Source organism: Sceloporus occidentalis, unplaced genomic scaffold (assembly GCF_023333645.1).
Source record: "Sceloporus occidentalis isolate IW3139 unplaced genomic scaffold, rSceOcc1.0.p SCAF_18, whole genome shotgun sequence".
NCBI classification, from domain to species: domain Eukaryota; kingdom Metazoa; phylum Chordata; class Lepidosauria; order Squamata; family Phrynosomatidae; genus Sceloporus; species Sceloporus occidentalis.
In genome coordinates, this window is record NW_028316998.1 from 977,055 (window position 1) to 1,004,944 (window position 27,890).

A 27,890-nucleotide genomic window follows, 5' to 3' on the forward strand; every position below is an offset into this window, starting at 1 on the left:
ATGAAAGCCAGTAAGCTGTTACATTGCAAACTGCCCGATCGTGCGATCACGCAGTTTCAAAAGCGCGATAGGGCATTCCCTTTCCGGGTTGCAGGAATATCCTGCCCTCCGATGAGGCACAGAGACGCTGCGATCTCTATGCAGGACTTTGAGGACCTGCATATAATTCACAGTGTGATCGGTGCAGGGGGATCGCGGGGAGGGGAGTGAGAAACCATGTCTCTCACTCCCCCTACCGTCCCGAAACAGAAAAGCTGGAAAAAAAAAGTTAATTCATTTAAAAATTAATATTAAAAAAATCATTAAATTAATAATATAAATAATACTAAAAAAAATTATAATGTGAGCTGTGATGTCATTTTGACATCACTGGCATGTTCAGGAGGTCCCTAGGAGGACCTCTAACCATTTCTGTGTAAAAAAAATATATAAAAAATAAAAAAAAAAATGTAAATTTTTTTTTTAAATATATATAAAAAAATAATAAAAAAATTATTAAAAAACCTTACTTCCCATTGCCCTAGCATAAAATCTAGCCAGTATAACCCTCCTGCCCCCGTTCACAACCCCCAAACCCATTAAGCCATAGGCATAAAAATTATACAAAATTGTACACCTTATAGTATGCGCCCTGGTGCTGGGAAAGTCTGGAAAATCTATATAAATTAGGTATTTCTGAAATCAGGACACCTGAATTGATAAACTTGGAGGGGATTTTCCATCACTTTACCTAATTTTGTGAGGATTCAGATTTTAGGTTTTTTTTTCTAATCTTTGCTAGTTTTTACTAAATTTCTAATTCTAAATTTTCAGCTAATCATCCAACTATGGTATCAAAAGAAGCTCTATCTCTTCTTGAAAAAACAATATATAGTTTACATGGGTACACTATTCACAGGAAAAGAGAATCATCGCAAAAACCGACATACCGCAAAAATGGCAAAACTGCTCCGGGCTTTGATCGTGCGATCACGCAGTTTCAAAAGCGCGATAGGGCATTCCCTTTCCGGGTTGCAGGAATATCCTGCCCTCCGATGAGGCACAGAGACGCTGCGATCTCTATGCAGGACTTTGAGGACCTGCATATAGATCACAGTGTGATCGGTGCAGGGGGATCGCGGGGAGGGGAGTGAGAAACCATGTCTCTCACTCCCCCTACCGTCCCGAAACAGAAAAGCTGGAAAAAAAAAAGTTAATTCATTTAAAAATTAATATTAAAAAAATCATTAAATTAATAATATAAATAATACTAAAAAAAATTATAATGTGAGCTGTGATGTCATTGTGACATCACTGGCATGTTCAGGAGGTCCCTAGGAGGACCTCTAACCATTTCTGTGTAAAAAAAATATATAAAAAATAAAAAAAAAAAGTAAATTTTTTTTTAAAATATATAAAAAAAATTATTAAAAAACCTTACTTCCCATTGCCCTAGCATAAAATCTAGCCAGTATAACCCTCCTGCCCCCGTTCACAACCCCCAAACCCATCAAGCCATAGGCATAAAAATTATACAAAATTGTACACCTTATAGTATGCTCCCTGGTGCTGGGAAAGTCTGGAAAATCTATATAAATTAGGTATTTCTGAAATCAGGACACCTGAATTGATAAACTTGGAGGGGATTTTCCATCACTTTACCTAATTTTGTGAGGATTCAGATTTTAGTTTTTTTTTTCTAATCTTTGCTAGTTTTTACTAAATTTCTAATTCTAAATTTTCAGCTAATCATCCAACTATGGTATCAAAAGAAGCTCTATCTCTTCTTGAAAAAACAATATATAGTTTACATGGGTACACTATTCACAGGAAAAGAGAATCATCGCAAAAACCGACATACCGCAAAAATGGCAAAACTGCTCCAGGCTTTGAGGTTCCAAAAACCCGTGGGATTGAAGGGGTTAAATATGAAAATATAGTTTACATGTGATATTTACTAGTAAAATGTTTTTATTAGAGGGTAGTCTTTTATTAAGGATTTTCTTTTTTTGCTAAATGAATATTCATTTCTTATAATCAAGCAAATACAGTAAATACATACCTGGAAACTCTCCTGATTTGCCCGGAGATTGCCGGGTGAAGCACCGCTTCTTCGGTTCTCCGGGTCAGGACCGGAATCCTCTGGGTCGCAGGAACGGGGTCTTGACACGCCCCGCTCCCCGCCCATTTTCCCTTTTAAATGGGGGTGTTTTCCCTGCCATTGACGGGAACTCTTACTGACATCAGCAGGAACGCCTACTGTCGTCAGCGGGGAACACCTACTGACGTGAGCGGGGAATGCCCCCGACGTTAGCAGGAACACCCCCACAAGGGATGGCTCCGGGTAGCCGGAGCCCAGAACATATATATATATATATATATATATATATATATATATATATATATTGCAAGAAACTGACCCAGGATTTGGTTGTTAGGCAAAAATATATTTATCTTAACATAGAGTCTGCTGAGCACAGACAGGTGCCTGCAGGGTTCAGTCCCAGGAAACCTAGAAACCTAGAACCCCTTACCTTAAACCTAGGAATGCAGATGGGCCAATGTCCCTGAAATTCTTGGAGTTTACTGAAGCAACAATCACTTAAAAAAACTGAGTCTTGATTACATAGAGTGGTGTATTGAGTGGAAGGGTGAATGGACTGGCCAAACTCAACTAAGGTTGAATGCTCCTGCATTCACAAACCAATGTGTATATGTTAAATGGGGGGCATAAGGCATTTCTGTAGACAGAGCGCTCTATGAAATGCCTTTTAACCCCCTTATTGTCACTCTGCCTCCTGAAATGCCTTATACCTCCCTATATGCCACTCTGCCCAATAATATGCCTTTTAACCCCCCTAAATGCCAGAGTGGCATATAGGGGTATAAGGCATTTCTGGAGGCACAGTGGCATATAGGGGGTTTAAGGCATTTATGGGGCAGAGTGACAAGCCTGGGGGCAGATGTGCATAACTGGGGGGCAGGTTGAAAAATAAAAGGAATTAAAAACAAAATATTTTTCTCAATCATAGCTTTTATTAAAAAAAAATAGTTTACATAGTTTACATGAGTTAACATTTACTGGTAAAACATTTTTCCAACAGGGTCGTCTTATAATCGAGCAAATACGGTAATAAGGGCCACTGTCATGGATACAGACAGCTTTGTTGTAACTGCTTGCCAAGAATGCCAAAGTCAAAATTAAAAGACCCCTTGTATTGATAACATTTATCCTTTTAACATCCATTTGAGATTTAAACTAGGTTTGTGTATTTTTGAGTGAAATTTCATCTGTATGTCATATTATAAAATATATCTTAAAAGTGGTTCTTCTTTGTGAGATGTTGCAGCCCAGAAATGCATGGCCTGACTAGATGGGCTGAAGCGTTTTAAGTGCCGTCATATTCCATGTTTCTGTGAATGGCGCTGGTGTGTAGATGTGACATTTCTGAATGCTAGGTCCACTTTAATTTTTTAAACCAAGTTTATATTCTGATTATAAGCTTTTCATCATATAAGGCACATTGCGGATATCCCAGTTTCCCTTTACTTTTTGTTTCCTTATTCAGTTCTTGCCATCACTGTTTACCCATTTATGTCAAGCAGTATTTCTACCGATAAGACTTTACCATCTAACCTAAAACTGCACTCGTGTACTACCAGTGGCGTCGCCAGGGGGGGCCATGGCCCCCCTACATTATGCTGTGCCCCCCAGTGTGCCCCCCCAACTGAAACGCTATACCATTGACCCGGCCCACCGCCGGGAAACCGGGACATTTGCCGGTGTGCCGACACACTAAACTCCAATTGCAGCCGATGCGGCTGACAGTTTCAAGGCAGCTGTAAAACCGCCTCTGCTGGCCACTTAATGGATTGCCGGCATGCCGATCACTGATTGAGGCTCTTCGTCCCGCCCCTTTGAAGGGGGCGGGCTCTTACGGAACAGTTGCTTGTCACTGCCTGACAGGGAGAAGAGCACGAGGGAGAAGAGCAGCGGTGTTACAGTGGAAGAATGAAGGCCAGCAAAAAAAGTATTTTATTTTAAATAAATAGTGGAGGTGACAGAAGGAGGGACATTAACAAGGGGGGATGCCTTGGCAAAATTAAATAATACACAAAGATGGTGGCTGGGGACATAATTACACATCAGGGTGGTTAGAAGGATGTCACATATATCAATACACAAACGGGGGGGTTAATACACATGGGTATGGGGGCCATTATATAAACCAGTACAAGGGGATGGTGCATCAATACACAAGGGAGGGGGGCTGGCTTGGGGCATCAAATAAATCAATACACAAGGGAGGGGGGATGGCTGGGGGCATCAAATAAATCAATACATAAAGGAGGGGGGGCTGGCTGGGGGCATCAAATAAATCAATACATAAGGGAGGGGGGCTGGCTGGGGGCATCAAATAAATCAATACACAAGGGAGGGGGCTGGCTGGGGGCATCAAATAAATCAATACACAAGGGTGTATTGCAAAAATGCACAAAGGGGGGGGCTGGGGGGGCACAAATACACAAGGGTCAATACACACAAACAACAAAGCAATGTGGAAGGCATTTTTTATACTATTAGTAGGTTATCCCATCCTGATGTGGGGGTCCATGTGGCAGCAGAGCCTGTCCTGGTGTATGTGTTTGGGTGTCAGTGTGGCAGAGCCTGTCCTGGTCATCTGTTTCCTGGCACTTTACTTGCTGTAGAGGGTTAAATAGAACTTTGTAATTTTTATTTATCCAGATTTTGTGGTCACTTCAGAGGACAAAACTTTCTAGGCCTAGAAATCAGTGAGAGGAAAAGTAAAGGTTTTGTGTTATTTACTCTTATTTCAATCTGGATATATTATTAAAAAGGAAACGTAGATGTTGGTTCAGAGTTTGTGAAACTCAATTCTTGATTTCATTATATAGGACGCTATTCCCCTTTGGTTTCACAGGCCTTCCCTGTTAAGGGAGACCAAGTGGTATTCAGCTTAATTATATGCAGCTGTACGCATGTTGTTATCTGTGATGAGGTGTTCATTTGGTGACGCAGTGCTAAGATGGTTGTGTTGCATTAATGGCTAAAAGTTTTGTTGAAGTTTCATATTTCGTTTTCAAGAATATTGTTAAGAATAATGCTATCACTGTTTTGTTGCGCTGAATAAAACTGGACTTTTTCATCTAAAAATTTTTGCAGTAGCAAATGTTTGATTCCATTATGTATAATCTCCTTAATTTATTTGGGCCTTTTAACTTTTTTGATTTCTGGGATTTTAATAATGTGATAAAAAAGAATGATTTATAGTTGTTTGGATGTCAAATAGTGTGTCAAATTCTGTTGATCTATATCTGCTATGCTATGTTTCCATACATTATTTATGTATACCTGCAAATACAGGTTTTTTTTGTCTTATTCAGTTGCATGTGCTGTTTCCATGTGTTGTTTATTTGATCTATACCTGAACTACAGGGTGTAAGTAAAAGAGCGGTATGGTTTAGTGAATGAGGGGACAAAGGGACTCTGGGGATGATTACAGGGGAGAGGACCTTTCAATGTGATGGTGCAGTCAGAAGGAGGGAACGCTGCACTGACTCTCACAGTCTTCCCCTGATCTGCAGTCAGTGTGGCAAATATATTGGCAGCAGGGTCTAATATTAATATATATTGGCTGCAGGGGCTAATATTAATATATATCGGAAGCCGGGACTAATAATATATACTGGTAGCAGGGTCTAATATTAATATATAAAAATTGGCGGGTGAGCTTAATTATGCTTTGGCCAATTCATATAACCAAAACCTCTCATTTATATTATGTTTATATATTTGTTGCCAACTTTATTAGGGTGAGAAGCGCAGACAGTATTTTGTTTTTTGTATACATTGTACAGCCAACACACTGTATTTGCAGCATGCTCACACTGTTTGGTAGGCCTCATATTATACATTTGTATTATTTGAGCCTGAGACTAGCTTAGCGCACCGACATTTTTTCTTTTCCCTGTTTGCACATATTTGAGGTTGTTGGCTCCTCATTAGTCTGGTTGCAGCTTGCTGTCCAGGGGTTAAATGGGAGGAGGTTTAATTGCACCTCCCCCAACACATTAATTTGGTTTTGGTAGCAGTATAAACTGCTTTTTGTGCCCACTATGTAGGAGGTGAGAGTAGGTTCTCACCCTATTGAGAGTGTGCCTTGACGTGGCGGGTGAGCTTAATTATGCTTTGGCCAATTCATATAACCAAAACCTCTCATTTATATTATGTTTATATATTTGTTGCCAACTTTATTAGGGTGAGAAGCGCAGACAGTATTTTGTTTTTTGTATACATTGTACAGCCAACACACTGTATTTGCAGCATGCTCACACTGTTTGGTAGGCCTCATATTATACATTTGTATTATTTGAGCCTGAGACTAGCTTAGCGCACCGACATTTTTTCTTTTCCCTGTTTGCACATATTTGAGGTTGTTGGCTCCTCATTAGTCTGGTTGCAGCTTGCTGTCCAGGGGTTAAATGGGAGGAGGTTTAATTGCACCTCCCCCAACACATTAATTTGGTTTTGGTAGCAGTATAAACTGCTTTTTGTGCCCACTATGTAGGAGGTGAGAGTAGGTTCTCACCCTATTGAGAGTGTGCCTTGACGTGGCGGGTGAGCTTAATTATGCTTTGGCCAATTCATATAACCAAAACCTCTCATTTATATTATGTTTATATATTTGTTGCCAACTTTATTAGGGTGAGAAGCGCAGACAGTATTTTGTTTTTTGTATACATTGTACAGCCAACACACTGTATTTGCAGCATGCTCACACTGTTTGGTAGGCCTCATATTATACATTTGTATTATTTGAGCCTGAGACTAGCTTAGCGCACCGACATTTTTTCTTTTCCCTAATATTAATATATATCAGCAGCAGGAGCTAATATTAACATATATTGGCAGCAGGGGCTAATATTAATATTTATTGGCAGCAGGGTCTAGTATTTATATTCATATTGGCAGCAGGGTCTAATATCGGCAGCAGGGGCTAATAATATATATCGGCAGTAGGGGCTAATATTAATATATGTTGGCAGCAGGGTATAATTTTTATGTATATTGGCAGCAGGGTATAATATAAGTATGTATCCGCAGCAGGGGCTAATATTAATATATATATCCGCAGCAGGGGTTAATATTAATATATATCAGAAGCAGGGTGTAATATTTCTATATATCGGCAGCAGGGGCTAATATTAAAGAATGAAAAATAACTGCCAGTTTAGCTGTTATTTTGAAATCATATTTCAATCACGGTCTTTACTTCAAAGAGATAAGTGCATATTATGTAGTTAAAAATGCACGTCTAACGTGTGTATGTATGTATGTATATATACATATATATATATATAGTGTATATGTACCGTTTTATAATTGGCCCCCCTACTTTGGTCCCTGGCCCCCCATGTGCCCCCCCTAAATATGAAAGCTGGAGACGCCACTGTGTACTACCACATGTTCTTACAACAAATCGTTTCTTCCCTTCATTTTCTTTCTTACTTTTTGTCTCATGTTTTTCAGTTAGAAAAAAGAAAATATTAACGATCTTTTGTTTTCTACTTGCAGGAGTCTTGCACTTTGTGGAAATCACCGCCGGGGTGTTGATCTGTGTTGTAGCATCTTACGCAGTTATTACTGGGTACACATCCGCAGCTGGCTTTAGTACTTTCAGTATCGATTCCACATACAGTCCTTTTGAAGGCAATGAGCTACAGCAAGTGCGGGAGATGGACATGCAATACATTCAGCTGAGGGCACCAGGAGTTTATGGCGGAGTGGTTTTCAGCATGCTGCTGTGTGCATTTACTATTTTATTCCTGATTTTGGGGGCTAAACCATTACACAGTGTCTCTGTGCGAATCCTCTTTGCAGAACTGATTTTTGACGCTCTTGCGTTCCTGGCGTATGTTGTTGCAGTCGGACTTTACCTGCACTTTATTAAGCAGGTAAACTCAACTGAAATCTGCAAGGCTAAAGAGAGAGAGTTTATGCGGGCCGTGGCTACACCTGGATGAACTGTGAGGTGCAAGGAGGGGATGCAGCTGTTGCTATATTTGGCCTGATTGCTGCTTGCCTGTACCTTCCTAGCACAGTATTGTGTGGTCTCTATATCAGAACTGGGTGCGACTTTAAGAAAAATCATCTGCATTATGAATGTCCTCCTGAACCCTGCAAGCAAAATGAACCCAGGGTTCGATCACGGAAAGAATTAGATTCACAAAGGTTTCATCCTAGCACATTGATATAATAATATATAACAAACAATTGTGTAATTTTGTGCTATATCCTTACTGCCAGTGTTACGTGAAAGAATTTCTCATTTTATTATATGAGTGTGTTATACAATCTCATATACATATACAATATCATAGAATAAAATTTATTTTAATTGAGGCTTACAACATTTAGCTGCTTATAGGTAAAGGTTTTTTAATACCCGTTTGTAATCATGTGTAAATTATTGTAAATATGTAAACTGTTTTTACATAGTGTGAAATGTATGTCTTTTTCAAATAAAGTCAGTAAAAAATACTTTTCTTGTTGAGCTCTGAATGAGAACTCCAATCAAGCCACTACGTATGTTTATGTCATAAGAATTACTTACTATAAAAGATCTACAAGAATGTCCACAATCTCTGCTAGTTGTGTATGTTCAGTTTCGTAAAACAATGCACACTGTGAACATAAAGTGTGTAACCACAGCTAGTCTCAGCAACAAGATGCTAGCAGTCATGTGTTCTTCCTACAGAGACCAGGCCGAAATGGTGGCACCCCTTGGATCCCTTTACTAGGGGCAAATCATCCTACTGGGACCCATATCCATGTGCCCCCTCTTTTCTTCCCTGATGTCTTTCATTCTAAGGGCAGAGGTTTTGGTGCACATGAGTGTACCACTATGTTTTACAGACTTTAAAACTCACAATAGCTTTTAGATGAAAGAGTAAGGCAATGCAGAGAGTGTATTTATAAGTTAAATTGTAAACACAAGTTGTGAAAAAACATAATGGTGACAAAAAAGGTGGATTTAGTCAATGCGTTTTTGACTCGGGTGCCATTAGGTCAAGCACTGGCCCTATGTATTACAAATGTTGTCTGATAGATGGAGGTGCTAAAGCATTATTGTAAATGGGATGTTTGCATGAAATCATCACATTAAAACTTTGCAAAAAGCAGAAGTAATGTTAGTACATAAAATGAAAAACATTAAATACATTAAAGCTAAAATATTCAAAATAACTATAAATATATGCAATTATGTTATTTCTGTTATGCGGGACCTAGGACAACACGGATAATGCACCCACAATGCAGAGACGGTAGCGTAGCACAGCACAACGGGTATAGGAAGTTCCACGGTCGAGGCAGGCAGCACAGGAGCAAAGTCGGTATACAAGCCAAAGTCGGGGCAGGCAGCACAGAATCGAAGTCAGGAAACAAAGCCAAGGTCAGGTACACGTAGATCAATCAGAATAAAGTAAATCACAATAACCCAGAGATACACACAAGTGACTCTTTGAACGGGCACTGCACTAATGGGACAGGAGGTTTAAATAGGAAGAAGGGCGGGAAAACTATAGAAACCAAAAAGAAACAAATGTGCGAGACGTCATCGCGACCGGCGCACACTAATGGCGTCGGTGCGATAACAAAAACAATAAACAAAACGGCATCTGCGTGTGCTACACCCGCGAGCGCCGCGGGTGTGCCACACCGGCAGATGCAGTATAAGTCGAGCCCCGCGAACGAGTCGCAGCGGCTCGTTCATTACTACGGGTGCATCGTGGGCATGCCACGGCGGCTCGCATGTTATCATGCGTCCGTCGTGAGCGCGCCACATCGACGCGACCCTCCCTCTGTGCTCGTGCCGCGCGCACAGTACACCGAGAAGACGTGCGCGCGGCACGTCCTCTCTGTGTACGTGCCGCGGGCACGTCACACTGAGAGGACGGGAGCGCGTCATCGCGCAAGCGCCGCCCACCAGCGGCAGACCGGCGAGGGACCGCGGCGGACACGGTAGGTATCACAATTTCAAAGTGAGCCAGAGTGTGCCTCAATAAGGTTAGAGGAGGAAGTATTTTAACTAACTTTGTCACTGCGGCTCAGGTTCTCTTCTCTTAACAAACTGAGCTGAGCAAGTAATTGGACAGGCTCACTCAACTTTCATCTACTATTAAGAGGTGTTTTGCCACAACAGTATTGGACAGATTCCATAGGACATGTTTGCAGATAGGTCTTTTTTTTATGGGATTGACAATCCTGGCCCGAAATAAATATGCAATCATGAACTGAAGTATTCACATGTTATTCCAACTGGAGCACAGAGAACTGTTGACCCGGAAGTTTGCTTGGTGGGGTGTTCACAGTGTTTGAAGGGTTGGCAGCTGGCAGGTTGTTTGGAAAGTGTTGGCAGCTGGCCTAGGAAGTGAAATAATAAATAATAAAGCTGTGCCCAACTCCCTACCCAAAACTTACAGTGTCTAGTGTCATCATTTAGTAGGAAAATGTGGGTGGTAGGCAGTGGCATATAGACCTAATCAGTCAAGGAAACTGTACCAATGTAACCATGTAATCTGTGAAATGATCAGCTTGGTCAGAACGATTAATAGACCACACTCAATAAAGTTTCATTGGTTGGATTTTAGGGCTCTTATAGGAGTACAAGAAAAGTTACCTAAAACCCAAATTCCTTCAGAGATGAGCCTTTGATACTGATGTTCCACTTACTCTACTGGATGATTGAGCTTGTACAATCATAGTCCCCTTTATAACTCATTAATGTATATTTATAAAATGTATTGGCACCCTTATAATGTAAGACATTTCAGTAAATGGACATCTGCTTTCTCTTCTTACTGATGGTGTTTGGGAGATGTTTCTAGAGGTTGCATCTTAAAACACTGTTCCTGCACACCACTAAGTAATAATAATGGTAAATCACCACTAGCAATTGAACCCTAAGATTTTTTAGATATCACCTAAGTGTAGATTGTCTTCTTTAAGTGTTGTTACTGTGCATCAGGGTGTTTAGCCTTCATAAAAAAGAACTTAAATTTTAAAGAACTTAAAAAAACTCCCCCTAAATGTTTTTTTTTTCCTTCAAATGTAAAAACTAAAGTAGTTATCTGAGAAAGAATGCAACAAAAACAAAACAAACATTTAATCTGAATCAATTTCGCTTGCCGTGCACAAGTCTTCTGGTCACTTCCCATCATTTGGTACATGTGTATCAGAGATGGTGAGTGTAGGAGCTGCATGATTTTCTCAAGGCTCAATGTTAATGCGCCAGGATCTTCAAGCCAATGTGGCACGTAGAGGCTTGTGAGACAGGATGCAACGTGAAGTCAGAGTGTATGCATGTGTGTAGTGCCTGTGTCTGTTAGACAGTTTAAAGCTTAAAGCAGCCAATCAAATCAAATGATCAGGTATGCAACTGACCGAGACTTTCCAGTCCAGTTTACATATGCACATTTATACTAACACACACATACATGCTAACAAACACACACACTTTTGGGGAAGATTATAATTTGTGAAACTCTTAGTATAACTACCAAAATGTATTAAAGATATCTTCTAAATCAAGACAAGTTCTTTAGTGTATATATACTGTATATAAACACACACACATTTGCCACTTGCCCTAGCACTGTATAGTTATTATAGCTTCTATGTAGAAAATGTATTTTGTTTCCTTAATTGATAAGACTTTTTAAAATTATTTTCATACTAAATGTGTAGGATAAAAAAAAAAAAAAAGTCTTCATTTTTCTGAAACAAAACCAAAATATAATTTGTGCCATAAAACTAAAGGAGAGAGGGGTAACCTTTGAGTGTCATTTTCCAGTGGATCTGCTTTTGTTTTTAGACGAATACCTTAGTACTGTTCTCGGTTTGTTATGTTACCATCTGTGGCACCGAGTGTTACACAGAGCATCGCTTGTGAGTACACGCTGTATCGCATCTTTACATAAATACTGTGTGTGAGTGAACCATTGTATAGAACAGGGGCGTCCAACATGCGGCCCGGGAGAGACCTCGAGATGCGGCCCGGGTGAGATCGGCAGCCAGGATCACAAGAGCCCTGCTGCTTACTTGTGGGAGGGTCTATTCTCTGCTCCAGTCCTGCTTCCCCTGTGGGGAGAACGAGAGAGGCCCCCTGCTGAAGTCTGTGAGCGGCATCGAGAGCTGTAGAGCAGGTAAGGGGGTGGGGTAGGTTGTGTGAATGAGTATGTCTGATTGAGGGAATGAATCTGTGAATGAATGAATTTGTGTGTGTGTGATAGCATGGATGTGTAATGGCTGGAACCTAGGCATGATGGGACTTTGATTGCTCTTAGCAATCTCACTCCTATCATGCCAAGTCAGCCAGTACATGCTGAAACCTGGCTAGCTGCCCCCCTTGTGTATTGATGCTTCCAGCAGTATGGGGTCTGCACTTACAGCCACCCTGTACCAGCACGTATTGGCTAACTTGGGATGATAGGAGTGTGATTGCTAACAGCTAACAGCAATCTGCTAACAGCAATCACAGTCCCATCATGCCTAGGTTCCAGCATTTACTGGTTGTCTTGGTATAAAAAGAGTGTGTTTGCTGTTAGCAATCACACTCCTATCATGCCAAGTCAGCCAGTACATGCTGAAACCTGGCTAGCTGCCCCCCTTGTGTATTGATGCTTCCAGCAGTATGGGGTCTGCACTTACAGCCACCCTGTACCAGCACGTATTGCCTACTTGGGATGATAGGAGTGTGATTGCTAACAGCTAACAGCAATCTGCTAACAGCAATCACAGTCTCATCATGCCTAGGTTTCAGCATTCACTGGTTGCCTGGGTATAAAAAGAGTGTGTTTGCTGTTAGCAATCACATTCCTATCATGCCAAGTCATATTGTTGATTTTTTTTGTCCAATTGTGGTGTGTTACTTTTAATAAAAGTGTGGTTACACACTAAAATTGGACAAAAAATACAATGCCCAGCCAACCAGTACATGCTGGAATCTGGGTATGCCTGAGATTGCTGTTAACAATCATAATATATAATTTTTTTGTACAATGTTGGTGTGTAACTTACTTTTATTAAAAGTGTGGGGGGGGGGGCGGTCACTTTCAGTTTCGGCTAAGTGAACCCTGAATTTTACTTATCCAGAATCCTGAATTTGTAGGCCCAGAAATCCCAGAAATCAGTGAGAGGAAAAGTAAAGGTTTTGTGTCATTTACTTTATTTTAATCTGCATATTTTATTAAAGGCCATATTTTCTCTCAGTGAAAAATGAGTGCGGCCCTCACACGTATACAATTCTGATGAAGTGGCCCACTGCAGAAAAAACTTGGACACCCCTGGTATAGAAGGATCGATATATTCTGCCATAAAATACGTTGTTGCCGATTGCTCTTGATTACAGAATACTTTGAGTGGCTGCGGGGGTTATGCAAAGCTTGTATTATGAATACCTATCCTCTCTACATACTGGCTATAGTAGTAAGAAAAATCCATAACCGCATAACAAAAATATATAAAAAGTATATAATTTTTTAAAATTCGATAAAGTGTATTTTTAAGCATCTGCTTCTGCAGGTATTTACCGCCACATAAAAAGTGCCAGTATTTTTTTCCCCATTTTAACAAACACACTGCAGTGCATTTTTTTAATACAAGAAACCCCATTAGGTTGTGTATAGCATTATTCTCTACATATTAAATGCACAGATATTTTAAGATGAAAAACTAAAACATGTGCTTTTGAGTTTTCAAATTTACTTAAGAGGAAAATTGCTGAAGAGTTAAGGCGCAAAAATCTACAAAAAAAACTGTAGATTCTTTATAACGGCGAACCCTAACTGAACCTTTGTTGGTACCATTCATTGTTTGAATTATTCAACCGTTGTTTGCCACTCAATGGCACTCAAGTTTGCCAAGGAATTGAACCTGTCATCAAGAACTAAGGCACAAGACCGTGCAAAGATATCACATAATACGGATTCTGGTTCACAGTAATTAAATAAGTACATTTGTGAAACATTTGTCTACAAACAGGAGTAGATGTGCAGCATAATACAAAATCATCATGTTCTTCATCCTGTGGAAATTGTGATGACTGTAGCAGAAAACACAGATATTTTATCAATGCAATCATTATTTATTGATACATAGATATGATGGTATTAAATTCTTATAAATTATTATTATTAGTTATTTATACGAGGCCTCTTAGTTGGCCCTCCGTGGCCACTGCTTTCTTCACGAGAAATCCTCTTCCTATTTTGCCGGACTGATTTCTTGTCACAGCGCTGCCTGGACCTTCTGCACTGAGCCATTTCTTCATAAAAGTCATGGTAGACAGAAATCTTGGCTCCAGTTAGATTGTTTATCCGTTCCATGTGGCTGTGGAACTCTGGTCCATGGGAAGCATCCTTCTCTGTGATCATCAGAAGGGCGTGGATCATCTCATGAAGAAGCGTTTGCTCCAGATCTCTCCTCGGCCTCAAACTCAGCAGGGGCTCACTAAGGTGTATGGTACACAAATTTCTGCTTTTGTCATAGCGACAAAGCCCAGCAGCCGTAATCATCCTCCGATTCCACTTCACCTCCACGTGGGTTAACTTTCCCCAGAAAAACAGGTGATTCAGCTTCAAAAACAACTCACGGATATTGTCCGTGGGGTCCAGAAACTCCCAAAATGGGTCAACCACTGAACTCCCCTCTGTTTTCAAAGAATCCATAACAGTAGCAACAAATTACACTGCTGGTAATCTCAAAAAAGTCTTGTTGAACAGCTCTCTCACACAAGAATAATATCTGTGCCACAAACAGAATGTCATCGTGTCATCACAGTGCCTTGATTTCCAGGCATAACAATGACATCATAGTAGCTGCCATAGTAGCACTGAATGTTTACACCAAGCTGTGAGCGGTTTTTAAAATAAAAAATAAAAAAGCTAGGTTTAAGGGGACCAAACTTGTTACTATTTGTGCTAAAACACACTTCATGGAGAACATTGAGAGCTTAATAATAATTATATAAATTAGGATGAAGATTTAGCCGACTGCCTTAATAAATATTTCTGCTTTGTGTGTCTTTAAGTGCACATGTCAAAAGATTTTTAATTATTTGTGCTAAAGCACAACAAGTAGAAAATTGGCATTTTAATAAAATGAAAGGTTTTTTTTAGATAAGTGAGGGAAAGGAGAAAATGTAAGCAATGTAAGCAATGGGACCTCATAGGATACACCCAAAATTATTAAATAAGGGAAATGAGATTCCAGTAGGAATGAAGGCATTTGGCTATGCCAATCGTGGAAGAATTCTTAATAAATTGCTGTGTTTGCGTTTTTCAAGTCAGTTGAATGGATAAGGAAATGGCTGAGTGGCAACAGACAGAAGGCTTTATTTATGGTTTATATTCAGAGGAAGGAAGCCACATTTATGAATATTTTTAATAGTGATATTACAAAAAGGTCTTAAAGCTATAGCTTGTAATTTTATTGCATTTTATACAAAGGTCTGCTACAGGGCAGACATTCCTGGCGGAGCAAGACGGGGGGCAAATTATTTAACCCCTTTAGTACTGTGGGATTTTAGTACTCTAAACTATTTTTGTTATTTTTACCATATGTTGGTTTACTCAATTTTCCTCTTTTCCGTATTTGATAATATTTTCCTGTGTTAGCGTGCTGCTGAACCAAACTGAAATCTCAGCTTTTAAGGTATTATTTTTGACATCTTTATTTTTTTGTAACTGAAATTTAAAAGTTCATGTGTCCCTCCCTGCTTTGCAGAGTGCTTTGGGTGAGATGCTCTGCAGTCTCTTGGCCTTAGCTTTTTTTCTCTTGATGGTTGGTTGGCCTATTTAGCAGCTCTATTTTACTAAAATGTTTCAGGTAGGGTTCAGTTAGGGCTGTATGCATTCATTTACTTTAATTTCTATTTGAGTCAACTGTGCTGCACAATCAGAAGACAAGAAGGGTGATAGCTCAACAACTTCAGATTTCAATCATTTTTGCCTGTTCTAATTAACAATTATTTATAATCATAAAGTCAACACTCTCGGCAGGCTGCACAACCAATACCATGTGTAGCGGTATAACCTCTAGTGTCCCAGACACCGTAAATGACAGCTGTTTACTGTATTAAGTTATGAGTTATTAATCTCTGTGTGGGGCTTTACCCATATTTTGTTTATTTTTTGGATTATAAAGATACATATAACAAACATCATAGAATAATTATATATCTCAAGTAAAAAGCATGGGTACATGAATGTATAGAGGAAATGCAGCTTCGAGGACACTATGGTTAGAACTGACTTTGAAGGCACAGACCACCTTCCATCTAAGCGCCATTTTACAAAGTGACAATTAAAGGACTTTACAAAGTCATTCATTCTACTGCATACTCAGCTGATACTCACTCCACACTCATTATCAGGAACTACTGTTTTGCTCGATTATAAGACAACCCCCTGAAATTTGAATATTTATTTAGAAAAAAAGAAAAAGCCTGAATATTTTTCATATTTAATAAAAGCTATAATTGAGAAAAATGCATATTTTGTTGTTATTTCCTTTTATTTGCCAACCTACCACCAGTTATGCAAATCTGCCCCATGGCTTGGTTCACTGCCCCCCAGATTTGCCTTATACCCTCTCTTATGCCACCCTGATATGCCACCCTGCCTCCCTGATATCCTACTCTGCCTCCCTGATATGCCACTCTGCCCCCACTGATATGCCTTATACCCCCTATATGTCACTCTGACCCCCCAGGTATGCCTTATACCCCCTAAATGACACTCTGCCTCCCTGATATGCCACTTTGCCCTCCCCGATATGCCTTATACCCCCCTTTATGCCCCCGACTTACCGATGGATCCCAAGACTTGTACACCATGCTTCAGGCTCCCTAGTGTCAAGTGGGGGCAGACAGTGAATGTCTGTGATATGTGCAGACAACCTCTGCTGCTACCTGGGCCGGGGCTTCTGTGACTGAGCACAGGAAGGTCACGTCGGTGCTCCATCATAGAAGGGACCTGAATCCTCCTCTCTGGCAACCGCCGGTGGATGTCAGCACGATGTGCACAGACAACCAATCAAAGAGACTCCACTGGTGCAAGATCTCAGCATAAAGGTAAAAATGAGGGTAAAATTACACTTACAACAAATTTTGGCACAACCAAATGTTATGCACAATCGCTTTTTGTTGATCTTGCTCGCAATAAACAAAAATCTAAATGGTCCCAATCTGTTCTCAACGCGTTTTGCCAAATTCAAGTTTGGCTTCCTCAGGAGCCCCTGCCCTAGAAAGAAAGAAGGGCCATCTAAGGTAATAATGAAAATAAACAGAAATTATTAATAAAAATACATAATTATTACCTGATCACATGTCAGTGATATATTAAGTCACTGATTATTGATCGGTCTCCCTGAACTTATTAAAAAATATTTTAAAAAGTTTAAAAATTGAAATGCGCATGTTCCAGTTTTGACTCCACAATATCATAGAAACATGACTTTTCTATGCATGTGGGGTATCGCTGTACTCGTGGGGGTGTTACTGAACACAAATCAAGACCTATTTTGTTTTTTTCACATATCCACTCAGAAAAATAAACATGGTGAAACTGCAAAGTGCATGAGAAAAATGTTTTCTTTTTTTTTTTGTTAGACTAAATTTGGAAGGTGCTGGTGTGGAATCAGCCGATATGCCCCTAACTAGATTACCTGAGCTGTCTAGTGTTTGGAAATATATAGTTGTAGGGGGTTAAACTGAGATATGGGACCTCTACTGTTTCTCAAATGAGACCTGGAGCCAACAAACTGAAAAATTCCATGTTTGAAAACTGACATGCGCATGTTCCAAAAAAAAATCTTGTTTGGAAACAGAGATGCATGTCATTCATATTTAACCCTGTAAGTGCCAAAATAAATAAAAATACCAGGCATATGTGGTGTTTCCAAAAACAGGGCAAATACCTAAATACACTTTGGGTTTTTCTCCCATTTGCTCTGGTTAAATATAGTTTTTATAGGTGAAACTGTGAACACTTTCCCTTTTTCCCCTAGATATTTTTCATACATAATGATGGTTTATATATACTTGTGCAATATATAATGTGTGGGGGTGCACTAAATGAGTTAGTGGGCAATCAGAGTTGAATAAAGTCATAGCAAAAACACAAAAACTGCTCTGGTCATTTAGTGCAAACATGGTGGAAAAAAAAGAAAAAACCCTGGTCCTGAAGGGGTTAAAATGCCTGCATTTGAAATACCTTGGAGTCATCAAGTTTGAAGTCATGAGGGTCCTGGCACATCAATTGTCATTAACCCTTTGTTTTTAGGTGACGTGCCCGGACTGTCAATTGTCATTAAGGGGTTAAGATTAGTCATCTGCGTTAGGGTACGGCGCACAGACTTTGTTACAAGATTCTGAGATTTAAGATTTTAATCATCTTAATGGATTGTTTATAAAACTAGCAGTTTTCTAAGTAGCGCTTCGCTTTTAACAAAGCTTGTATGTGCGATACGTGTTAAGTGTCCTTTTCCTCTTTATGATAAGCTTGTCTGGATGTTTTCATACAATACGATAGATTAATTGTTTTTGTTTTAATGCGACAATGGGCCTGGATAAATATCTATTTATATACAGTATATTACAAGTAGACTTCAACTGATTGTAATTGCCAATGTTTATCTTCATCTGTGTATTCAGAGGATTTGTAACAGAGTAACCTCTAGAAACAAGTCCAGGACACTTTAAATGAGAGTCACTCAGCTCTCTATGGCGTCTTACCCATATTTTAATTCTTGCATAATATAGAAACATATCACATACATCACAGAATGCTTAACATATCTCAAGTAAAAAGTGTCCTATGAATACATGAGCAGAATGTATGGGTAAATGAATGAATGGGGAAAGGCAGCTCTGAAGACACTAGAGTTATAAAAGCTCTCTAATAAAATGCCGTACTCACAACAGCCCTTTGAGTTGACTAATGAAACGTGTGTGTGATCTATATATATATATAGCCCCTTAAGGACAGTGGGCGGTCCCTAAACCCATTGAAAACAATGCATTTTGAGCCCGTACATGTACGGGCTTTGTCATTAAGGGGAGAGTTTACAAACACATTATAAGAACCATGCCAGAATGATCAATGTAATAACAAAGAACTAATGTGCAAAAATGTGCTTTAGTATCTGTCTATTGGAATTACGGCAAATTAATTGTTTAATACATATGATAGCTGAGAATTTAAGCTTTTCTGATGTCCTTCTTGCAAATCCATGATATTCTTATTGCCAGTTAATTCTAGCATTTGCTTGGCAAGCGTTCCTGGGTTTGGCCACTGTCAGGGCTTTGTTATAAAATAATAGTTACTATAGGTACTGATAGCGCTTTATATGTTCTTCTTGTATCAATATAGATCAGATCTTACTAATACATACATTTAATCCTATAATACATATTCTCTTATATCTCATTTTTCAATATATTTATTATGTAGTTAAGAATGTATTCAAATAATGAACGTTCTGCAGATATAATGATTGGGGTTTTTTTTCAACATTACCTTAAAATAGTATTCAGTCATAGAAGCCCCGGCGGAAGTGCCAGCAGCAGCGGAGGTTGTCTGTGCATATTGTGCAGACAACCTCCGCTGCTGGCACTTCCGCCAGGGCTCTATTTGAAGTCTGATTAGAAGAAGACCTCAAAAATAAGAGGAGGGGTACCGAGCAAACACGGTATTTCAGCATGGTAAAATTTGGCCAAACGCACCATAGGAGACGCTTCTTGTCGGTTAAACTAAAAACGCTTCCTCCTTGTGAATAATCCTTTACCTGATATTTCTACTATAAACCTAGTAAGAATTATCTTCCAGAACTACAAGGGAGCCAGACTGATCCCGAGGCATTTCATGATCAGGAACCTGTAATCGCACATCAGAATGGTATAAAATGACCTCACCTTCCTAACATCCTATTCTATCATCGTCTTTGAGGAGTTGGCTGGAATTGCAAGAGAAGTACTTTGTTGGCCTGCTGGGTCTTAATTCTCCAAATAAGCAAATAAATTCTCCAAATAAATCACAAAACTACAATAAAATTAATATTCAGATTAATTCCCAGGTTTAAATGCTCAGTGTGTATATTTCTTTTTTGTTGTTACACTGTATTTGCATTCATTTAACTTTTCATTTATTTATTATTGATTTGTAGCTTTCTAGTTAACTGTCTATGCTGATGGTTATATTGATTATTGTTCACTTTTGTCTTTATTGTGAAGTGATTTAATAATTTCATGGAAATTCATATATTTATTGTCTAATGATTTGATTTATACACATTATATTGTCTTAGAAGAATTTGAATTGCTCCTGTTTAATCCGTTGTTTCTAAAATATGTTATTGTCATTCATTTAGAATATTTTTTTTCAATAAAAATTGCTTTGTTCATCTAAAAGTGAAAGTGACATTGTTCCCAATGCCATATATGCCATGCCTCAGTATGGCAGCCAAATTCCTGGACAGATAGATCACTCAACTTCTCAACTTGCAAAACTGCAAAGACAAATAGTCAGATTTTAATTGCACATGGTTTTTTTTACAATTGAATAAGGATCTCTGGCCAATCACTCCAGCCTTTCAATCTTACGATGGGAACAACACCTTATAAACCAGGGGCCACAAATTAAATTACCATGTTATATCTCCTAATAAGATACACAAACTGTGAAGCAGAAGAAATGTATGGTATATCTTACTAGCAAACGGTAATAATCAATCTAGAGCATGAGAGCACATTAAAAGTAATTAATTTGTGATGGTATTGTAAATTGTAACAAGAACCAGGGGTCTACCTGTGCCCAAGATCCTGGTATAAAGTACTCCACCTTTGGGGAAAAAGGTCTCCAACATAAGTGACTGTTGATGAGTGTGATGGGGTTCACTAGAAGAGGGAAAGACTTGCAGACTTGTGTTTTTCTACATGAGTTGTATTTTGTTCAGTATGTTATAGCATTTAATTCTTTATTTTATGTGTTTCTACTCTTCCCTATGCTGTGTGCCGTCCCATAGTAAGATGAGCATGTTATCCTGCCCACCCTGTAGCTTCCAAATATCATTCACTGACCTACGTGTGGGGTATTTACATAATCTGGAGATGTAACTGAACACATTTTGGTGATTTCTTCTGCGGACTGTGCATGATCTGCACAAAAAAAAAGTATTGCCGAACTCAAGATACTTAATATAAATACTCTTTAATTAATATCTTTTAGGGAATTCTGGTCAACTCAAGGACTTTAGTAATAAAATAAAAAATAAATAATGAGTGCGCTAATATCCACAGTACAAAAATTAGTAATTCAACAAAAAAAGTTCAATGTTGTTCACCCAAAGACACAAACAAACAGGGAGAGGTCAGAAGTCTCAAACGTGCATCACCAGTATGTAGAAGGGATGGGTACTCACACGGCAAGCAGCGTATAAGTCTCGGGCCAACAGAGCATCAGCCACTGTAAGAATTCAGTAATCTACAGCACTGCAATCAGCAATCTGCAACAATGTATTTCATGGCAGAATTATCAATCCTTCTATACAACGGTTCATTCACAGAGAATGACGTGGAGGATAGTATCTCGTGACATGCAGCAAAAGGAAAAAATGAACAAAGCCTGCCACTGGTGAAGTATGAAAACACAATATTTATTAAAATATGCGACACAGCATGTACTCACAAGCGACGCTCCGTATAACAGTGTTTTGCTGATTGAGAGTTTCCTGAGGCAAACAGGCTTGAGAGTTGAGGAGCTTGTCTTGGGCATACCGATCCCTTCTATATACTGGCTATAGTAGTAAGAAAAAATCCATAACAAAAATGTATAAAAAGTATAAAATTAAAAAATTGATAACCAACAAAGTGCATCTTGACTTTCCTTGTGCAGATGTTTACGGCCAGATAAAAAGTGCCAAGTTGATTTTTCATTTTCACAAGCACATTACAGTGTATTTGTGTTTAGCATTATTCTCTAAATATCTCATGCGCAGATATGTTAAGATGAAATTCTAGAACATGCACATTTGAGTTTTCACTTGTCTTCAACAAATAACGGACAAGACATAGGAACGCTGAGGATACATAGATTAGATATCATATAATAGGAAATCAGGTGATTACATGGGAGGTATGGCACACATTTGTCATGATGTTGCATTGCTAACACTGCACATTTCACAAAATTATTATGATATTACTTTTTTAGCTGTGATTTCTATCCACATATTGATGCTGCTGCCAATAATGCGTGGAGAGATGTCTACTTAGGTTCCCACTAGTGAAATTAGTACATTTGTAAAAACATTTGTCTACAAACAGGAATAGCTGTGCATCATAATACTAACAAACTTATCCTGTGGAATTTGTGACGACTGTAGCAGAAAACACAGATATTTTATGGTTTCAATTATTATTTATTGATACATATATATATATGATGTTATGAAAATCTGATTATTATCCATTAGTATTAAGTATTAGTTATTTATTCGAGGCCTCTTGGAAGGCTGTCCGTGGCCACTGCTTTCTTCATGAGAAATCCTCTTCTTATTTTGCTGGACTGAGTTCTTGTCACAGCGCTGCCTGGACCTTCTGCACTGAGCCATTTCTTCATAAAAGTCATGGTAGACAGAAATCTTGGCTCCAGTTAGGTTGTTTATCCGTTCCATGTGTCTGTGGAACTCTGGTCCATGGGAAGCATCCTTCTCTGTGATCATCAGAAGGGCGTGGATCATCTCATGAAGAAGCGTTTGCTCCAGATCTCTCCTCGGCCTCAAACTCAGCAGGGGCTCACTGAGGTGTATGGTGCACAAATTTCTACTTTTGTCATAGCGACAAAGCCCAGCAGCCGTAATCATCCTCCGATTCCACTTCACCTCCACGTGGGTTAACTTTCCCCAGAAAAACAGGTGATTCAGTTTTAAGAACAATTCACGAATATTATCCGTGGGGTCCAGAAACTCCCAAAATGGGTCAACCACTGAACTCCCCTCTGTTTTTAAATAATCCATAACAGTAGGGATCTTCTGAAATAGCTCCAGCTCTCTCACACAAGAGTTATAACGGTGCCAATAACAGAATGGCACAATGTCATCACAGTGCCTTGATTCCCTAGCTTACTGATGACATCATAGTAGCTGCCATAGTAGCACTGAATGTTTACACCAAAATAAAAATAAAAAGCTAGGTTTAAAGGGTCCAAACTTGTTGTTATATGTGCTAAGAACATTGACAGGTTAATAAGAAAGGGTGATTTTTTTTAGATATAAAAATTAGGTATAAAAATAAAGTTGTGTGTGTGTGTATATATATATATATAGGAGAAGGAGAAAATGTCAGTAAAGGATAATTAGAATAAAGACAAATGAAGGACATTATATAAATGAGGATGAAGATCTAGCCAACAGCCTAAAAAATACTTCTGTTGATTTCTTCAGAGGAAGATGAAGGGCCGTTATAAAAGAAGAATAGGGAGACATGTAAAACATGTGTGTTCATAATGGAATACTAAAATCTACAAAGTAAAAACAGACAAATCCATGGGACCTGATAAGATGCAGCCAACGTTATGTAAAGCTTCGGGTATCCTGGCAGACATTAGAAGACTTATTTAACCAGTGGCTACTGACAGGAATAGTTGGCAATTGTAGAACCGCTTTACAAAAGAGCTGCAGGGAAGACTTGGTCAACTATACACCAGAACATCATTATTTGGGAAATGAATGGAAACCATGTTAAAGGATAGGATTTTAATTCTCTGAATGTACATGGTTTGCAAGGTCAGAAACAGTACGGGTTTACTGCTTCTTTTTGTGCAAGTAACCTAATTTTTTTTGACTGGGTCACTAAAATAATAGACCAAGGAGAAGCTGTTGTTATAACCTGTCTAGCATTTACCTTTTCAAATCAATGTCGCCTCCAGCTTTCATATTTGGGGGGGATGCACATGGGGGGACAGGGATGAAAGTAGGAGGGGCAATTATAAAATGCTACATGTACAATATATATATATATATATATATATATATATATATATATATATATGCTTTAGACATGCATTTTTAACTACATAATATGTACTTATCTGTTTGAAGTAAAGACCTTGATTGAAATATGATTAAAAAATAACAGCTGAACTGGCAGTTATTTTTCATTAGACCCTGCTGCCGATATATATTAATATTATACCCTGCTGCCGATATATATATATAACTATTAGCACCTGCTTCTGATATATATTAATATCATACCCTGCTGCCGATATGTATAAATATCAGCCCCTGCAGCCAATAGATGGCATTATTCTTACAAATAAAATGTATTGGAAAAATCCAAAAGTCTACCATAAAGTTATGCAAATAGCTGGTTTTACATAAACATGACTCTCTATATCAAAGTTACTTCACATGTAGTTCTTTAATTTAGATAATGCTGAAGAAAGGTGTGAATAATGATTGCAGTTTAGGAAACATAATGGCACAATACAATTACTTGGGAATGGACATTAATTTTGCTATGTCTAAATAATATTATGTGGCTTAGAGTAACCAATAAAATAATCATGTTGTATTAACATTTTTCAACTAAAACACAATTTTTCCCTATTTTACTTGTAAACATGTTACAAAAGTGTGCTTGATTGGCTGGAGGGGGTTGTGTCAGAGGTAGCATTTGAATATAAAGGTAAGTAAGAAGATGGAAAAGAGAAGGAATAGCAACCATAAAAACCCAAGTCACAACAATCTGACATCTAAGCTCATAACTTTTATAAAGTAAAAATAGGTATAATTTAACAGAGTAAAAAAATGAAATACAGAGCATATATATATATATATATATATATATATATATATATATATATATTAACATCTCTAGTTCTGTTTAAGCAATGCCCCTCAAACACCTTGTGTAGCCCCTTGGGAACTACATCAGAACTATGGGATGAAAAATGGCATTTGCTGGAAGGAGAAGTAAGTGATCACAACTGAAAACTCTCCTGAATTTGCTAGAGGTTTGGTTATCACATCTGATGACCGTGCCTGGGAGCATCTGCAGTAGCTCTGTCCTCCTGGTTCCACTAATTTCTCACCTTGCCTATTTTGGTCTTGCACACCCACTCCTTACTACTATATAGATGAGAATATTATTTACATTCTGGATGGAAGCCTTCCATGACCAGTCTGTGCCACATACCTTTGGCACATCAGAGTGTCAGACAAATGAACCACTACAGTAAAAGTGGTGGAACAAAGCATTGCAAACAGAAATCCATGGTAGTGCAGAAGAAGAATGTGACCCTGCTTCATAAACTCTTCATACATGTAAGGTCATAAAGGAAGATTTATTTACCAGTATCTGTGCAGTAATGCAAGAGCAAGGTCCTCTTCTTCTTTGTATGTGATTTTAAATTGATTCCACTGATTGTAACAGCGCTACAGAATCTGCAGGCACTATATAAATAAATGTAATGTCCCCAGAATGTAGTGACTGCACCTTCACAAACATGATGCATACAAGTGTCCTATGAATATATGAACAGAATGTATGGGTAAATGAATGTATGGGGAAAGGAAGCTCACTAGGGTTAGAAACGCTCTGTAATAAAATGCAATCACTCACAACAGCCCTTTGCTTTGACTCATGAAACGTGTGTGTGATCTATATATAGTTTACAGACACATTAACCCCTTAAGGGGTTCTTACTCATAGTATATTGTGGGACAAAGGCTCTTTTAACGTTTTTCAGTGTTGCCGTTTAGCTGTGATTTTCTTCTTTCTCATTTCGTGCTCCCACACATATTATATATTGTTTTTTTCAGGACAAACAGGGCTTTCTTTAGATACTATTATTTTTATCATATCATCTAATTTACTATAAAAACAAATGATAAAATGTGATTTTTTTTTTGTAAGAAAAATAAAGTTTTCTCATTTTTGAACAAAAAACTTTTACTCATCTGCAAAAACTAATGAAAAAACCTGCTAAATAGATTCTACTACTTGTCCTGAGTTTAGAAATACCCAATGTTATGGGGCAATAAATACCAGTAGCGTTTTGCTATTTCAAAACCATTTTTTCCCCAAAGCTGGTCATTCTGCCCCATGTGCCATTTCGGGTATCTTTGAAGCCGGCCAATGAAATTTACCCCATCAAACCATATATTTTTTAAAAACTAGACACCCCAAGGCATTTCAAATGCTGGTATTTTAACCCTTTCCATGCACTAATTCTACCACTAGCCTTTGTCAAACTTTAGGGTAGTAAAAAATGTTTGTATTTTTTTCATACACTTTGTAATTCAGGTATATATTTATCGCTCCTGGTATATGTCCATGTCAAACAACACCCCAATATGTGTTCAGTAACATCTCCTGAGCAGAGTGATACCCCACATGCATGGTTTGTTGGGTTATTTGGGAGGTAAAAGGCCACCTTTGTGAGGTGTGAATTTTTTGCCATTTAGACATCTGGTCATCTGGTCCCATACTTGGGACATCTTTGAAGCCGGCCAATTCGATTTACCCCATCAAATCATAAATTTTTTTAAACTAGGAACCCTATGGGCATTTATAATGCCAATATTTTAACTCTTTCCGTGTGGGAATTTTTTGGGAAGATATAGCGCTAATTGTAGGACTTGTGCGTAAAAAACGTATACATATATATCTATTTGCACTTTTTTCGTGACAGTAGGGATTTATTTTTAGATGTAACGATATATATATTTTTTTTTTATTTTTTTTTACTATACACTGAGGTTGCGTAGCCCCCTCTGAGGCTACACAACCTCAATGTATAGTTAAAAAAATGTCATTGTCTCAATGAAGAGGCAGGCTGTAATGCGTGATTGACAGACCAGTGACTTCAGTCACTGGTCTGTGGCTTAACCCACCGATCACCATGATTCACTGTGAATCACGGGGATCGGGAGGTTGTGAAGCCTCCCCTGGAGCATTGCAGGCATGCCTCAATGAAGAGGCAGCCTGGAATGCCCCTCACCCAATTTGCATCGGGTTCGGGGGGTTGACAGACCAGTGATTTCAGTCACTGGTCTGTCGTTTAACCCACCGATCACCGTGATTCACTGTGAATCACGGGGATCGGGAGGTTGTGAAGCCCCCCCTGGAGCATTGCAATCATGCCTCAATGAAATGGCAGCCTGGAATGCCCCTCACCCGATTTGCATCGGGTTCGGGGGGTTGACAGACCAGTCATTTCAGTCACTGGTCTGTCGTTTAACCCACCGATCGCCGTGATTCACTGTGAATCACGGGGATCGGGAGGTTGTGAAGCCCCCCTGGAGCATTGCAGGCTTCCCTCAGGGAAGAGGCAGCCTGGAATGACCCTCACCCGATTTGCATCTTGCTCGGGGGCGTGTTTAACAGATCGGTGATTTACATCACCGGTCTATTGTTTACACCTCCAATCTCGGTGATCGGAAGGTTTGAAAAACTTTTTTTTTTGGTTTGCCTGAACAGCCTCACTTGTGAGGCTTCCAGGAAAACCGCAATGCCGCCGATCGCGGCGAAAATGCCGCGATCACCGGCAAATATCGCGACCACGTACATGTACGGGCATTGTCACTAACGCATTGCATCATCACCCCGTACATGTACGTGGATTGTCGTTAAGGGGTTAAGAGTGATAAGAACTATTTGTATGTTCTACTATCATCAAACTTTTATTAACGTTGGTCCAGTAGGATTAACCTAGAAGATGTAAATACATTTGCCCAGGTTTGCATCTTGTGTGCTTTCGTATCTGTCTGGTGGAATTTTGGCAAATTAACTCTTTAATACATATGATAGCTTTTCTGATGTCCT

The 27,890-nt window shown here is 38.9% G+C and overlaps 1 pseudogene; it reads left to right on the forward strand.

The window, feature by feature from the left end:
* On the forward strand, positions 1 to 27,698 carry LOC149302525 (MARVEL domain-containing protein 3-like; annotated as a pseudogene).
* The last annotated feature ends 192 nt before the right edge of the window (positions 27,699 to 27,890 follow it).